The sequence below is a fragment of the Acomys russatus genome, chromosome 1 (genome assembly GCF_903995435.1).
Source record: "Acomys russatus chromosome 1, mAcoRus1.1, whole genome shotgun sequence".
NCBI classification, from domain to species: Eukaryota; Metazoa; Chordata; class Mammalia; order Rodentia; family Muridae; genus Acomys; species Acomys russatus.
In genome coordinates, this window is record NC_067137.1 from 52,229,065 (window position 1) to 52,244,681 (window position 15,617).

Genomic DNA, 15,617 nt, shown 5'->3' on the forward strand with positions numbered 1-15,617 from the left:
CAAAAAGAAGAGGAAGGAGGAGGAGAAGGAGGAGGAGGAGAATCTCCAATGGCAGGCTACTAAAAAAAGACACATTTTTACTGAAGAACATACAGATATTGAAAATAAAATGCTGAAATATTTATTCCAAACAATAGCAGCATCCAGTCTGTCATAAGGTATTATGACTGTAATAATTGAAAATGTTATCTAATCGTGTTTATCTAAAGCATTATTAACAGAATTGAGGAAGAGACAGATAAAAATCTAACTTTCCATCCTGAACTTCTCTTATTTTATTACTTTTTTCACCCATTGTTTTATTGCTTACATAAGTAGACATTCTTGTTATGTCATAATGAATATGAACTGAAATTTATCTCCCTTCACTCAGCTTAATTTCGTGCATTTTCAACCTATAAAATATATTGCCAAATTAAACAAAGCTTTATATTTGCATCATTAAAATGATTACACATCACCTGATGGTTTCTTAAATGGCACAAAGGATATGAAAGTATAACATATTCCTTTATTACCTCAATTTATTGATTTCTCGTAGGCAATTAAGCCCCATGTAGTCTACTTGAAATGACGATTATGATTTTACTTGTACATTTGCTATACACATCTCGTTAGTGTGATGATTAAGAAGAGAGAGTATAGCCTTATGTTACAGTCTGAAAGTTGAATTAATTTCAATTTTGTAAACTTCATTGTATATTCTTTCTACTAAAAACTTCGTTATAGTAATTCACATTAAAGAAATTGTAATTCCATCTAGCAAACTACACATAGGTTTTTAAAAGTACCAGAAGTCAATTTTATTTTGTAAAAAACAAATTTTAAAATAAAAAAAAAAACATCAAAACAGAGCAAAGAATTTCATTAACTTATAAAACCCTATTTTCAACACACTCAGAAGAAAGGGTCACACAATTTGCCAGATGGCAGCACTATTGGCATGTTTATATCAAAAAGTTAAAAGATACAATGTTAACTTATTTTTCCATTAGCAAAGACCTCGTTTTTTACTTATTATCTCTTGGAAACCCAAATTACTTTTTTCTTGTAATGATTTCCTTATTTTTAAAAAGACATGTAGTTGTGCCTCTAGTTCCAGCACTTGGGGCCTAAGGCAGAAAGTTTGCTATGAGATCAAGGCTACTCTGGGCTATAGAGTAAGATCTTAACTACCTAAAAACTAAGTGACTAAATAAGTAAACTTAAGAGAAAAGTTAGAAAGATATACAAATATAATATAAACAAATAAACAAATAAAATGCTAATCACTGTTGTTCTCATACTGCTAAAATCTAGGTAAATGGCATTTTCTAAAAAGTTGTGTACATATCTTAACTTTATTTTAACATAATACTTTTTATAATGCAATATGCTGAAATGTTTTTCCATATTTCAAAATATCTTCAAAAGCATAAAAACAGGTGGTTATTTTCTTAGTATATATAGAAAATGGTACAACTGCTAACACTGGTCACTAGTTTATAGCAGCAGGAATGCTAGTCCAGATGCTGTCATCACCAAAATATTTGCTGTCTCCTGACTGATAGGATTTACTGAAGACAACTAACCAAAACCAAGAAGTATGACCCACTACTTATCAAAAAATCATGACCTCTTGGAAACCTTGCTAAATTATTTTACATAACAGATTTTGTATTTATACAAGAAATACAAGAGAAGAGGAGCTGGGAAGGATTGAAGGAAGAGAAGGAAGGGGAGTGATGTAATTATATATTAATTAAAATGAATAAAAAAGAAATGCAATGGAATACCTAGTTTACTGTCTTGTTTGAGTATTAATACTATACAAACTGACAAAGTATGTAAAAGACAGCATCTAATCTGATTTGCTACAATATTTGCACAGATACTTGTGTTCATATAGACAGTATTTATTTTCAAATTAACTTTATGGTCATTACTTTGTTTTCATGATGATAAATATGCATTACTAGTACTATATATGTATATAACATTGATATATTCATATAACACTGAAAGTTGCCTGTTGTGTAGCCTTAACTTTGTATTTAGAATTATAATTAACTCAAAATATTTTTATGTATTAAAAGAGTGCAATGTTATGTTTATACTTATGTAAAATTTGTACTGAACAAATCAGGATAATTATCTATCTCCTCAAATGTCTACATTCACTAGTGGTTAGAACATGCAAAATCCTTTCTTCTGGTATTTTGAAATATATAATATATTGTTCAATATTATGCAACTGTACAGCAGAACTTGTTCCTAATCACAGCTTTGTAGCTGTTGATCAATATTTCCTCATATTTCCCTGTGTCTATGCCTAGTCCCTTACAATTATTCTTCTGTTCTCCTCTTTTATGAGAATTCCACGTGGTGGGATAATGCATTGCTTGTGTTTATGTGTGTGGTTTATTTCATTTAACACAATGTTTTATGCAGTTAGTCACATGACTCAAATGACATGATTTCTTTCTTCCTAAATCATACGTGGTCTTCATTTTGCATAATATATACCATATTTTCTTTACTCTGATATCCATTAACAAACACTAAAAACGTATTTTGGCTGTTAGAAATAGTGCTGCAATAACCACAAGACTGCACCTATATCTTCTACCATCTGATTTCATTTCCTTTTATAAACAGTTAGCAATGAGATTTCTGAACCATATGTTAATCATGAGGTCATCTTCTGTTTGAAAGGGATCGTGATAATTTTTGTACTGATGGCTAAGGTGATTTACTTTCTGGTCAACAGTATCTTTTGAGGGTTTATTATCTAATATACATTTAGATAATTAGTGAGATTATTTTTACGTGTTTATTTAACACATATTTGCAAATTATTTCTTTCATATTTCTGATTGTAAATCTATGTTACTTGTGATGTATATCTTACCAATATTTAAAAGTTAATTTTTTATATATTTAGGTATGATTTACAATTCTCTTTACTTAAGTCACATTTAAAAATATTGCCATGTGAGCAATAAGAGTATATTTTATGTGTCTATTTCTGCCTCATTTCTTACATCATATCAACTTCTATGGTCACAGCTACATATGTTCTATGGTTGTGTAGCTTGCTGTTTTTTGGGACGCCCAACAACAGGAGTGGAGGCTGCCTCTGACTCCTTTGCCTGTTTAGGGGACCCTTTTCCTCCTACTAGATTTCTTGGTCCCCAGCCTTGCCTAGTCTCTTTGTAACTTGTTAAACTGCATTTGTTAAAATCTCTAGGAGGCCTGCTCTTTTCTGAAAGGAAACTGAGGAGGAATGGGTCTGCAGGGGAGGGGAACGGAGGTACTGGGAGGGTAAGAGTGAGGGGAATAGAAAAATAGAAGAATATATTTTAAAAATTAACTTATTAAGAAGGTTTATAGTACTAAACAAAAAACAACTCACTAAAATGGTTTATAGTATTAAACAACAAGAAAAAATAACTTACAAAAATGGCTTGTAGTACTAAACAAAAAAAAAAAAGAGAGAAAGAAAGATGGTAAGATATTTAAGCCCTCTGCATTTTAAAACATTGTTTAATAATTCATTTAAATTCATCTACCACAAAGGTAGATATCATTTTACCTTAAAAAATAAAGAATTGTTTTTATGCCATAACGAAAATCACATTTTCCAGTAACAAGAAAACCTTTAGCTTGCATATGAGTTTGGATTTTTGAGTGTCTTTCTTTGCTCCATGTTTATGTCAGGAATGCACTATTTTTCAGTTATTAATTTACCTGTGGTGCTGCTTCTCACTTCTCCGCACCCAACTTGACCTGCTGCTTCCACTCCCTCCCTTCAGGTACTTTAGGAATTCCTTCTAATACATTTCTGCGAACACTTTGTTCATTTTAACTAAGACTGTAGCTTAGTTACAAAGTCACTATGAGAACTTGGTGTTTGTGCTATGCAACTTCTCAAAGGAAAGGATGCACCATGCTTCTCTAGAAGCACATTTTACAATTTAGATGGTGTTCTTAGTTCTTAAACAGTTTGTGCTGGTTTCTTTAGATTGATAACTTGATCTTTGGCCATGTGCATTACAAAGCATGTTCAGCATGGTTCTCAATCCTGGAGTTAGTCAATTCTGTTCCTAGACACTTGCTACAAGGCAAAAAGAACTGCCTTTTTGATGTGAAGAACATAGTTTCCCTATAGTTATGAAAGGAAGGGTAACAAAATAAATTCGGAAATTTAACAATCGTTAAAAGTGATTCTGGCTGGGTAGTGGTGGCACACGCCTTTATTCCCAGCACTTGGGAGGCAGAGGCAGGTGGATCACTGTGAGTTCAAGGCCAGCCTGGTCTACAAATTGAGTCCAGGATGGTCAAGGCTACACAGAGAAACCTTGTCTCTCAAAAAAAAAAGCGATTCTGTTCACAAACACTGTTTCAAATCTCTCGCATGAGTGTTTTCCAATGCAAAATAATAATAATAATAATAATAATAATAATAATAATAATAATAATAATAATAATAATAATAACAATAATACTTTTGATTGCTCTGAAAGATCTTTTCCGGAGAGGAGAAAACAATTGGATTTGCAATACCAAAGCATAGTCCTGAAAATGTTGCACATAAGTAACATTACACAAAGTAGTTTGTATTTATATATTTAGAAGTATGTGTAGGTTAACATATTAACAAAACAATTAAAGTTAAAAAAACATAAATTTGATAGAGTCGGGTGAGGTACATGCTTGGCTTGGAGGGAGGAAATGGAAAGGGGACTTGATATAATATTATAATTCCCCAAAATACAAAAACTTAAAAATTCTTAATAGGAAAAAGTAGGGTAAAAGACTGGGGTTTCTGTTAAGATATACTATGGAAGACAGCCTTTACCTATTGAATCAAGAATGAATCTAATGACGCTGTGTCTAGCTTTTCAGTCTGAATAACACCAAAGATTTAACCCAGTGTTACCCATAGAAAAAGGTAAAGCTTCCTGTAAGTTTCTCCTCCTAGGAATGCCCAAGATGGCAGGAGGTCCTCATTTTTCCACTGGAACACTGTAGTGCTAGTTCCCAGTGGGTTCCTGAAGTCACTGGTTCTTACCCAAAGGTTATATATGCACAGAACCATAAACATGGCTGTGGCTCTTTTTGCACGAAGGGTTTGCAGTGCTGACTATTCATCTCCTCCAACCCTCTTGTTTGACTCCCAATACTTGATGACACTGAATTGCCAGAGGAAATAAATTACTGCACTGTATGGAAATGCTTTGTACATTCAATTTTTCAGGCACAGCACAATTATGTTCTTTATTCTAATGGCAGTTAATTCTTAAAACATAGAAGACATAAAATTAAAAAGTAAACAAATGAGGTATCTTTTTATTCAGCTACAAAGTACTTTTTGGAAAATCTCATATTTGGAGGAAGATTCTAAACAGGTATAAGGAACTTAGTTTGAGGTGTTCTAAATTATTCAAAGTTTGCAGCCATTTCAGAAGGTTATACAAATTCATTTTCCTGCTATGGATTTTGAATTCACAAACACTAAGTTCCATGGCAGCAGACTTGCTCGATCACTTCATAAAACTCATTTGGCTTCGTTGTTTCAGTAAAGATATGACAAGGCTGTTTATCAGTAGGTAATAAGACAGATAATTTAACTGTACAAGCTCTAATTGGTCTAATTCACTAACTGACCTCTCGCCACTTGATTCACTAGTACAATCGAGCTCTGATAAAGCCTTTAATTGTAAATTGCACACAGCTGTGAGCTGCTTCTCACGCTGGCACAAAAACACTAGCATCGACTGTTTCTTCTCTGCGACCTGCTAATTTGGAGCGTATGTAACTGTTTTTAATGCTGAAGGCTTGACATACCACAAACAGCAGATGTTGCAGCTGCCCCGAGACGCTTTATTTAATTCAATTACGTCTTTTGGAGATATGTAAAAAAGCTAGGCAAGATGAGAGAGGGCAGGAGAATGTTAAAAATGGAGCCCCTGGTTGAGGCCCAGGTGGCTCGATAGGCAAATGATTGGGTGAATGTCTAAATGATCTTTTTAATTGAGTAGACTGACGGCTAATCAGGGTCATGAAGTGTTATCACACTGATGAGCTGAGTGGAGCCCTGGGCTGCTCTGCAATTAATGCCGCTTTTGTGAAAGAAGAAAAAAGAAAGATCATGTATACCATCTGGCAATTGTTTATGATAAAAGCAGCAGTTTGCTACAAATTCCAGTTAAATGCTATTCATAACATTATTTTTGCTGCTGCTGAGGGCAAGGACATGAATCCCCGGCCTTTGTCTGACTTCTCATTCTCCTTCACAACCAAAACACTCATTTTCTTCAACGTGTGTTATTATTAATTACTTGGCTGCTTGCTGCTATATGGCCTGAACGGTCCTCTGTTTGATATGCCAACGAAAAGCCCAGCATATACTTTTTGGACTCCACTTCAACTTTCATGCCAATGTATCCGATTACAATAAAACAAAGCAACAGCCAAAATCACAGTCAAAGATTAGAGAATACAAGTCAGTTTTTTCTTTTTGTCTAAACAATGTATCTCTTAGGCATATCTCTGATTAAAAAGGAGTGAGCTGGAATTCTTTAGAGTCACAAATGCCTATTTGAAGTGATTTTTCTACACATCTCAAACTCTAGTTTTGCAAACTCTAAAAAAAGAAGAGGAGATTACTCATAAGTACCTACTTGTCTTCACTCTCTCATTTAAGAAATATTTGTTAGAAGAACACCAGCCAGAATAAAAGAAGGGCAAACATAGGATGTTTCAGGGATTCCCAAGAGGGTTATAGAGGGTTTGTGTGATGCAACTATACAAATGGCTGTTTTTCACCTCCAGTAACTGACAAAACCAAAAATCATTAAGCAAAAGACAGTTTTTCTTTGAAAAAAATACAGGTTTGAAAAGGCTCAATTATGGTTTTAAAAGGGAATAAAAATAATTTCACACACAGAGAGAGAGAGAGAGAGAGAGAGAAGAAAGACAGAGAAGTAGGAAGAAGGGAGAAAGAGGGAGAGAAGAAGGGAAGGACGGAGGGAGGGAGGGAAGGAGGGAGGGAGGGAGCTGTCTGGCTTGTGCTACTCTTCAAAGTATTCAGAAGCATAGATGAGAAACTAAAGCATGACCTGAAGTTAAGAAATCACCTTTAAAGTAGCAAAACCAGGAGGAAAATCACATGCAAACATTGTCTATTGAGCCAGATTCCACTATTGTGAACTTCATCTGGTCATTTCTGATGCAATAGATGTGTGCTGGCTTGATAACTCTAATCTAGTGCAAAGTTACAATAGTGCCTGGCCCAGAGACTACCCTCAGAGAGACTAAAGCATCGGCCACTCAATTTATCATGTATGTGAACTGGCTGCTGCGACCAGCCCTGAGAAAGCCCTGGAGCACCATGGGAACTTACAGGTAGAGAAGAGGGCATTGAAATCCACTGCTAAATTGTTGTTCAGTGGCTTCTCCCTCTCACTGTAAAGCAGGAGAAACTAAAGGCATAAAGGGTTGCTATGAAGTAAACATGCCAGGTGATATGCCAGAAAAGCCCTGATGGGACATCCCTTAACTCTGTAGCTGTGGAATGCTCATGTGGGTACACTGATATAAGTATAGCATATCTTTGACCCATTGGAGAAGCATTGTATCCATAGTCCTTGCCAGGGTGCTAAGACTTATCTTCTGAAAGGATGATGGAAGAGTTCTGATGAACAGGTATTTCACAATTGTTACAAAAATATAGCAAGAGTTGCTCTTGTTGCAATGGAATTTGTACATTAAACAGTTTATGATCTCATTAAAAGAAACTGTACAATGACAATTTCTAACATTTCTTCCAGAATATTAAAACTCAAGACATGTAGTAACTCCCTGTTGCATTATTATAGAAACATTGGCTGTGGGGGAAGATCAGCTATGTGTCGAGGTTGTTTCCTTCAAAAGAAGCAAACATGATAATGGTCATCATAAGGAAAAAGACATCAGAGCCACTAATAATAGCTTGCCACAATGCCAGATTTTCATAAAAAGACAGATCTATCCTTGTTATAGGATATTTTAAAAGAATGTTTGTCCAGTTGAGATTAGGGAAACAAGCACACCAACACTTATGAAGATGAGAGGGGGGTGGGAAGGAGGGAGGGAGGGAGAGAGGGAGGGAGGGAGGGAGGGAGGGAGGGAGGGAGGGAGGGAGAACCATAAGAGCCATGCGGATGAAAGAAGCATTAAAATACATATATACTAAGCAGAGATTGGTGAAAGGTCAGCACAGCTTTCTTCTACAAAAAGCAAGCTTAGCAGGCCCTGAGTACTAGAAAAAGAGTCTGGTAAGTAGGCCTAGAACAATCTAAAGAACTCTAAGGAAAATGAAGTGAAGTGTATCATGTCAAAAGTCAACCTTGAATGTCTGGGATGGTGGATGCTTAGTTTCCTTTCAAAACATTTTATGTTAGGGAAAATTATATAAATGTTTCAGATAATGTTATAATAACAACCAAATACTAACCAGGTCTTATTTGCCAGGGCTGTGGCTACTTTAACTATCTTACCTGATTTGATCTTTATAGTCTTGCCATGTAGATTATTTCATTTGTATCTTTCTTCAGCAATGAGCACACAACCAGACTTATGTAGTTAGGAGGGGCAGCAACCTGCCTTTAACTTAAACTTTACTTAAAAACTCTTTACTGGTCAACATCAAGCCTTTCCACTTAGAGATGGGGAGATATTTTGAGATAAGAGAGTCATTTTAAAGTAAAAGTTGGTTTCATTCAATTCACATTTGTGTAAGTAATATTTTAACTTTATTTTACTGGAATATTTTATTTCAGTATAACTTTTACAGTACACATAGGCTAATCATAATGTACTTATTTCTTTTTGTTATATTTCTCATGTTTTAACACTTAAAATAAGTACACTTGAAGACTGAGAAAGGAACTTAACCCCATGAGGGGCTTAAGAAAAGATATTGGCTCATTTCTTTGATTTTTTTTTCTTAAACAGTTTACCTGTTTGTTTAATACATTGGTAGAGCCAGATCAGTTGTACATATTTTCACAGTATGACATTTTTTATGAACTATCTATTACGTGGTGTGTAGAAAGAGTACAAGAAAACAAATTCAGTAGTTCTTTAAAATATTTTCATTCCCATAGGGGCTCACCAACCAAAAATCATGCATGGGCTGCACCTACACCCCATACAGGTATGGAGCAGATGTGCAGTGTGGTCAATATTGGGTCCCCTAGCAACAGGCCTACGGGCTGTCTCTGACTCTATTGCCTGACATTGCATCCTTTTCCCCTATCTGGACTGCCTTGTCCAGCCCCAGTAGGAGAGGATGTGTTTAGACCTGGTCTGACTTGAAGTGCCAGGGTGGGCTGGGTACCCCTTGGGGGACTCCTCTTCTCTGAGAAGAACGAGAGGAAAGAATGGGTGAAGAGGGTATGAGAGGGGGAGACTTGGAATGGAGGAGAGAGAGAGGGCTGATATCAGACTGTAAAGATTTTAAATAAATAAATAAATGAAAAAATAGAGAAAGGGAAAAAAAGAAAGTTCAGGTTTTTGGTGAGTTTGCATTTTGCTTTAGGCCTATTCAAGGCAGAAGCACATAAGAGGAAAATTATTCCTGTTTTATTTAATTATTATTATTATTATCTTTATTACATGTACATAAGATTCCCTAGAGTTGGAATGTCAGGTGGCTGGGAGCTATGACTCTAACTTGGGTACACTGCTAGAGCAGTGTTCGTTCTTTACCTCAGATCTATGCTTTTATATTATTTATTTATTTCTTCTTTCCTTCCTCCTTTCCTTCCTTTCTTCCTTTTTTTCTTTCTTTTCCTATATGTAAGAATCAGAATATATTGTATGGCAATACAAATTTTAAATTAAAAAGAGAAGATAAGAAATCCAATAAAACAAATAGTATCATTTTTAAGGACTTCTGGGGTGGCTAAGGAGAGTGATATCAGGACAATAACAATAATACAGTGATATCCAGGATCTTCCACTTAAACTTGCTTCAAATTCTTTGAGACATTTGATTCCCATATGAACACCTAGGTCTTGCTGCTCCAACAAAACTCCCTAACTCAGACTAAAGAACTATTGGCACTCTAGCCAAGTGAACGTTTAGTGAGCTAAGACACTGACTGAAAGAAGGACATGCTGAGGATTAGCCCAGAAAAGTGACCAACAGCAAATAAAAGGCCGACCTAAGGAAACCTCTATGGGAAAAGTACATACAAACAGGTTTCATAAATCTGTGTCAGTCAACCAAGTGATAGAATGAGGGAGGAAATGGAAAGATAGAATTTACACAACATTTTAATGTTATAGTTCACTGCAGAGCACTGACAGCAAAGCACACAGTAACATTACAAGGCTGTGACACAGTAACAATAGAGACTCTATGAGGAAATCATCTAAATTAGGATCCAGTGACAAGAGGCCTCTTTTTACCCTTATATTACCTTCTGGCATCTTGAGTAGTAGGACTAAGGATCAATAGCACATTTTGTTCAAGTACTAAAAGGGCCCTCCCTCCTCCTCCTCTTCCTCTTCCTCCTTCTCTGTCTCTCTCTCTCTGTCTCTCTCTGTCTCTGTGTCTGTGTCTCTGTCTGTCTGTCTGCCTCTGTCTGTCTGTCTCTGTCCCTCTCTGTCTCTCTCTCTTTCTGTCTCTTTGTCTCTGTCTCTGTCTCTCTGTCTCTCTGTCTCTCCCCGCCCCCTCCATGTATGTATGTGTGTCTCTCTGTGCTCTGTGTTTAATAGATATGCAGATATATTTGTCTTTTTTCTTACTAACTTTCAAATTTGATATGCTTGTCTTCAAAACCTGCAGTTTTGGGCCCACAACAAATTAAGACTCAGATCTGAAACAACAGCACTAATAGGCCAGAAGGTAGGTAGTTGTTTTGAGGTTGCATGGCATACAGAGCCTTTTGATATGAGGAAAGAAGATGAAACGGGGCAGCCATGCCTGACAAATTAAAGTTCAAAGGGAAAGCAGCTTTGGACTGATCTCTGACAGTTGGTAGCACAAAGGTTCTTCTGCCCTGTTTCTTCTAGCTCTGCTTACATGTGTTCCAGGAAATGTTGGACTGTTTGTCAGATACCTTTTGCCTCTCTATCCTGACCCATAAACAGTAAAAAAAAAAAAAAAAAAAAAAAAAAAAAAAAAGGTGAAATGCTTTCTAACTTTTTCTTGAGAATTGAATGTGATGAGGCATTAGGCTCTTAGGATCCTCCATTGGAATAATAGATTGGTTTGTCCTTGTTTGGGGTTAATGGTCAGGTGGCATAAATGGAATGAAATTGTGTACAATGCACATGTGACCCACAAGTGATAGAGGGGAGGAAATAGAGAGACCCTGAGACTGTATCGTAAGTGATTTTAAAGCCATGAAAGTATCAATCAGACCAAGGGAATCACTCTCAACACTAGAGTGACATGGAGGCACACAGAGAGGTAGATGATGGTTCATCCGGAAAGACAGCTCACTATGTCTTAAGCATTCATAAGTTCAGACAATCGGCTTAAATAAGGGAGAACAAGAAGTTTGGAGGGCTTTGCTTCCAGAAGTGGTTGACTAAGTGAACATTTACCTTCAAAACATTAATCTTATGAATCACTCCCACATGTAACCCTATCAAAGACCTAGATAGCCAAGAACTTGCCGTCATTTGATGACAAATTCAGGTGTAACAATGATACTTGGTACGAGCGAATTATAGTAACAGTGTTTGTATATTACAGAATGACCAAAAACTCCAGTGGGTAGCATTTTGATGACAAAGAGGCCATTTAAGACAAAGTACGGCAAGAAAGAAAAGGTCAAGAAAAAGGAGTTAAGAGGAGGTTTAGACTGACACAGTTGGTTGGGATATGCAAGACCACTCAATAATTCATTAGTCACAACAAAGAAAAATAAAAACCACACATGTTCATTATAAAAGTTTTAAATATGGTAGGAAGATTAAAATAAAATGCAATAAATAAAATATTTTTAAAATGAAAAGTCACTCTCATTGGAATTAGTGGGTAGCATTGATATATTTTCAGAGATATTCCAGTGAGTATGAAGTCTTGGAAGCTGCTAACAGAGAGTAATTAATAGCAGATGTATGTAACATGTTATTTCAAAACTATTATGTTCAATAATTTATTTTTACTGGTACAATTTATAACAATAAACCAGAGTCTTCATTCTTATTTCTGTGCTAACCTCTTTACTTAACTCATTTTGGCAAAAAGAGCAATGCTGTGGGACCCTGGGATCAGAAGCTTTATTTGTTTGTTACACCTGGTGAATATTCTATATACTTACACTGATATATTAATGGACCAAAGGACATCTTACCATGAAAAACACAATTTCATGATCTTTCCTACTCCATTTATCACAAAGATGACTCTTTCCTTTGATATTGGCAAGCTGCAGCAATATATATTATACTTTTAATGCACTGTGCATAGACCCACTGTAGTTATATAGAAAATAAATGGGAGTCATATGTTCTGCAAATGTTGGAAAAGCAGTTTGTATCCAAGGAAGGGCATGAGGCCACTACATTTGTCTTGTTTCAATTCTTTGCTGACTCCCAAGCCCTCTAAGGATACAGTTTTAATATAGCATAGATTTCTTTCTCTGAGGTTGTATGATATCCCTGACAAATCAAGTCATTGTCATAACAAGAATTTATCTTCCAATACACTGTAAGATTCCCACATTGCAATAGCAGCTCCTTCCAGTGTTAAAAGGATCAGAGGCCAAGGGAGAAATTCACCAATTTCCTTGTAACCACATCCTTGTAAAGACTTGGGCTTGATTCACCATGTTTCACCAATAAGATGACAATAGAGACTGACATGTTGAATTTGTGCTAAGCATTGCTTAAGCACTGTATCCAGAAAACATCAAAAGCACAGGCCTGGAGGAGAGAAGGAACTTTGTCTGCAAACACATAGGCATCATGGTGACTGGAAGGAATGAAGACACAACAAGGCTGATGAAATGAAGTTAAACAGGCAGGTACAAGTAGATTTTTTGAGGATGTTTGTTAGACACATCCTAAATACTATAGATAACGGCTAACTAAAGCGTTACTTTAGCTCAAATAAAGGCATAAATTAACCTACTTTGTGTGATACATTAAGTCCTAATAAAAAGTGATGCAAAGTATTATGCATCTTGATTAGTTCACATTTGTAGGGGACTTGTTTAAGCAAATTGCTTACAGAGAAAGAATGAAATCCCAGGCATATCAACCAAATATGGCATAACAAGATGCAATAAGACCAGACACAAACCATCATATCAAGGCTGAACAAGGCACCCCAGTAGGAGGAAAGAGGTTCTAAGAGCACACAAAAGGGTCAGCAACAGTATTCACTCCTACTATTATGAGTCCCACAAGAACACTAACCTATACAACATCCGTGATTCTTGGTTCAGTTTCTATGAGACCCTATTATAGCTGGTTAGTTGATTCTGTGTGCCCTGTTCCTATGGTGTCTTTGACCCCTCTGTCTCCTACAATCCTTTTTCCTCCTCTTTTGGAGGATTTCCCAAACTATACCTAATGTTTTAATATGGATCTCTGCATCTGTTCCCATCTGTTACTGAATGGAGCCTCTCTGATGACTGTTATGGTAGACCCTGATCTATTTATAGCATATTACTAGGAATCATTTTGTTGACTTTTTTTTTTGTCATTTATGTTTGGTTCTATCCTAGGTCTCTGTGCTATCCAGTCTCTGGGTCCTGGACATCGAGGAAATGCCAGGTGTGAGATCTCTCTCATGGCATTAGTTTCAAGGTGGACCAGTTATAGCTTAACCACTTCCACAGTTTCAGTGCCATCACTACCCTGGCACATCTTTCAAGCAGAACAAATTGTAGGTCTAAGGTTTTGTGGTTGGGTTAGTGGCCCAGTCCCTCCACTGGAAGCGTGGCCTGGTTACAGATGGCCAGTTCAGACTCTGTATTCCTCATTACTAGAAATAAGTGTTTAAATAATGACATTAAAGGGGGACGGAACAGATCAGAGGCTAAGAGTGTTTGCTGGTCTTGCACAAGACTAGGTTCATAACTATCTGTAACCCCAGAATTGAGATATCTGTTGGCCTCCAAGGGTACCAGGCCCTCCCATAGTGCCCATTCATACAGACAGAGAAAATACATATACACAAAATAAAAGAATAAATATTTTTAAGTAAATAAGAAAAACTGTTTTAATAATAACATTCAGACAATACAAAGTCATCTAGAACAGTAGAGGAGCTCTATAGTCCCTGAAGAATGTTTGAGTTCGATACTGCATGAATTTTTAAGTATTATTATTGCTTGGGCCCTAGTAATGTTGGAAAAATCAAGTGTGATATGATGGCATTTCAAATTGCCTGCCACAGCAGCTTGACACATACTAAAAAATACTTAGAAAACTGCCATTCCTAACTTTTGTGGCCTTCAAGCACAGAATATGTTCATAATCTATTTGAAAAAGTTGTCTTGTTTTTTCACAAAGGAGGGACATAGTTATTCTGTATTTAATATGAAGCCAAGTGCAGTTAGAGCATTGATATGACCAGGTCAAATGTGAGGACACAAATAGAACAAGATAACCTGGCAGATGCTGAGTGATGAGCTGAAGTGGCACAACACGGGATCAAGGGTCAGCTTGAGTCACACTGAGGCACAGCTTTAATGCCAGGGCAGTTAGGAGAGGCGAGGAAAACTACAGCACTCAACAGCTCAACCTGGTATTTGGCAATCAGTACTGGTGACTGAGAACAAGGACTGAAGACAGCAGGACTGTGGTGCATAAATACTGCCAGGATCTGCAAGTAATAGCTGCAGCTGCAAAGGCAAGGGGAAAGGACTATAAGCTACATGTCAGTCTCTCTAATACACATGCTCAGCCTAAGGCCACTGCTGGTTCCAGCCTTAAGAGGCATCAAGGGGACACAGACCTGTCTGCTTTCATGCAAGAGGGGCATTCTTGAAATCCACTTTACTGATTCAGATTAATATTGAATATTTTAGATAACATTTGAGTAATTGTACATCTGTGAGTGTATTTTGAGAATCAAGAAGAAATGTTTCTTTTAGTTAAATAAATCTTCCTCAACCTTGTTTCTACATTGATGAGAGAAAAGACTAATTTTATAGATAAGCTAATTATTCACATGTACACATTTATGTATATAACAAAATATGTTGATTGAGTCAATCAATAAATGTCATTTTTGTGAACTTTCTTTAAACAAATAAAAGTATTTTGAGTATACTGCTTATATACAAGAAAAATAAATTATTTTAAAATTTGTCTAGTTTCATTTTCTGATCTCTCTCTCTCTCTCTCTCTCTCTCTCTCTCTCTCTCTCTCTCTCTCTCTCTCTCTCTTTCTCTGTTCTCTCTCTGTGTGTATGTGTGTGTGTGTGTGTGTGTGTGTGTGTGTGTGTGCTTCTATTCAAGATAAAGAGTAAATATAAATTTCCACAAATACACATGGGAGTACCTACAAAAGAATAGGGTGGAGGAAGCTTCCAGTCACATTAGGCTTTTGGGGGCACTAGATTCCTTTCATGATGACCCAAGTGACAGCCAAAAGTTCTTCATTAAGTGACCACAAAGAGG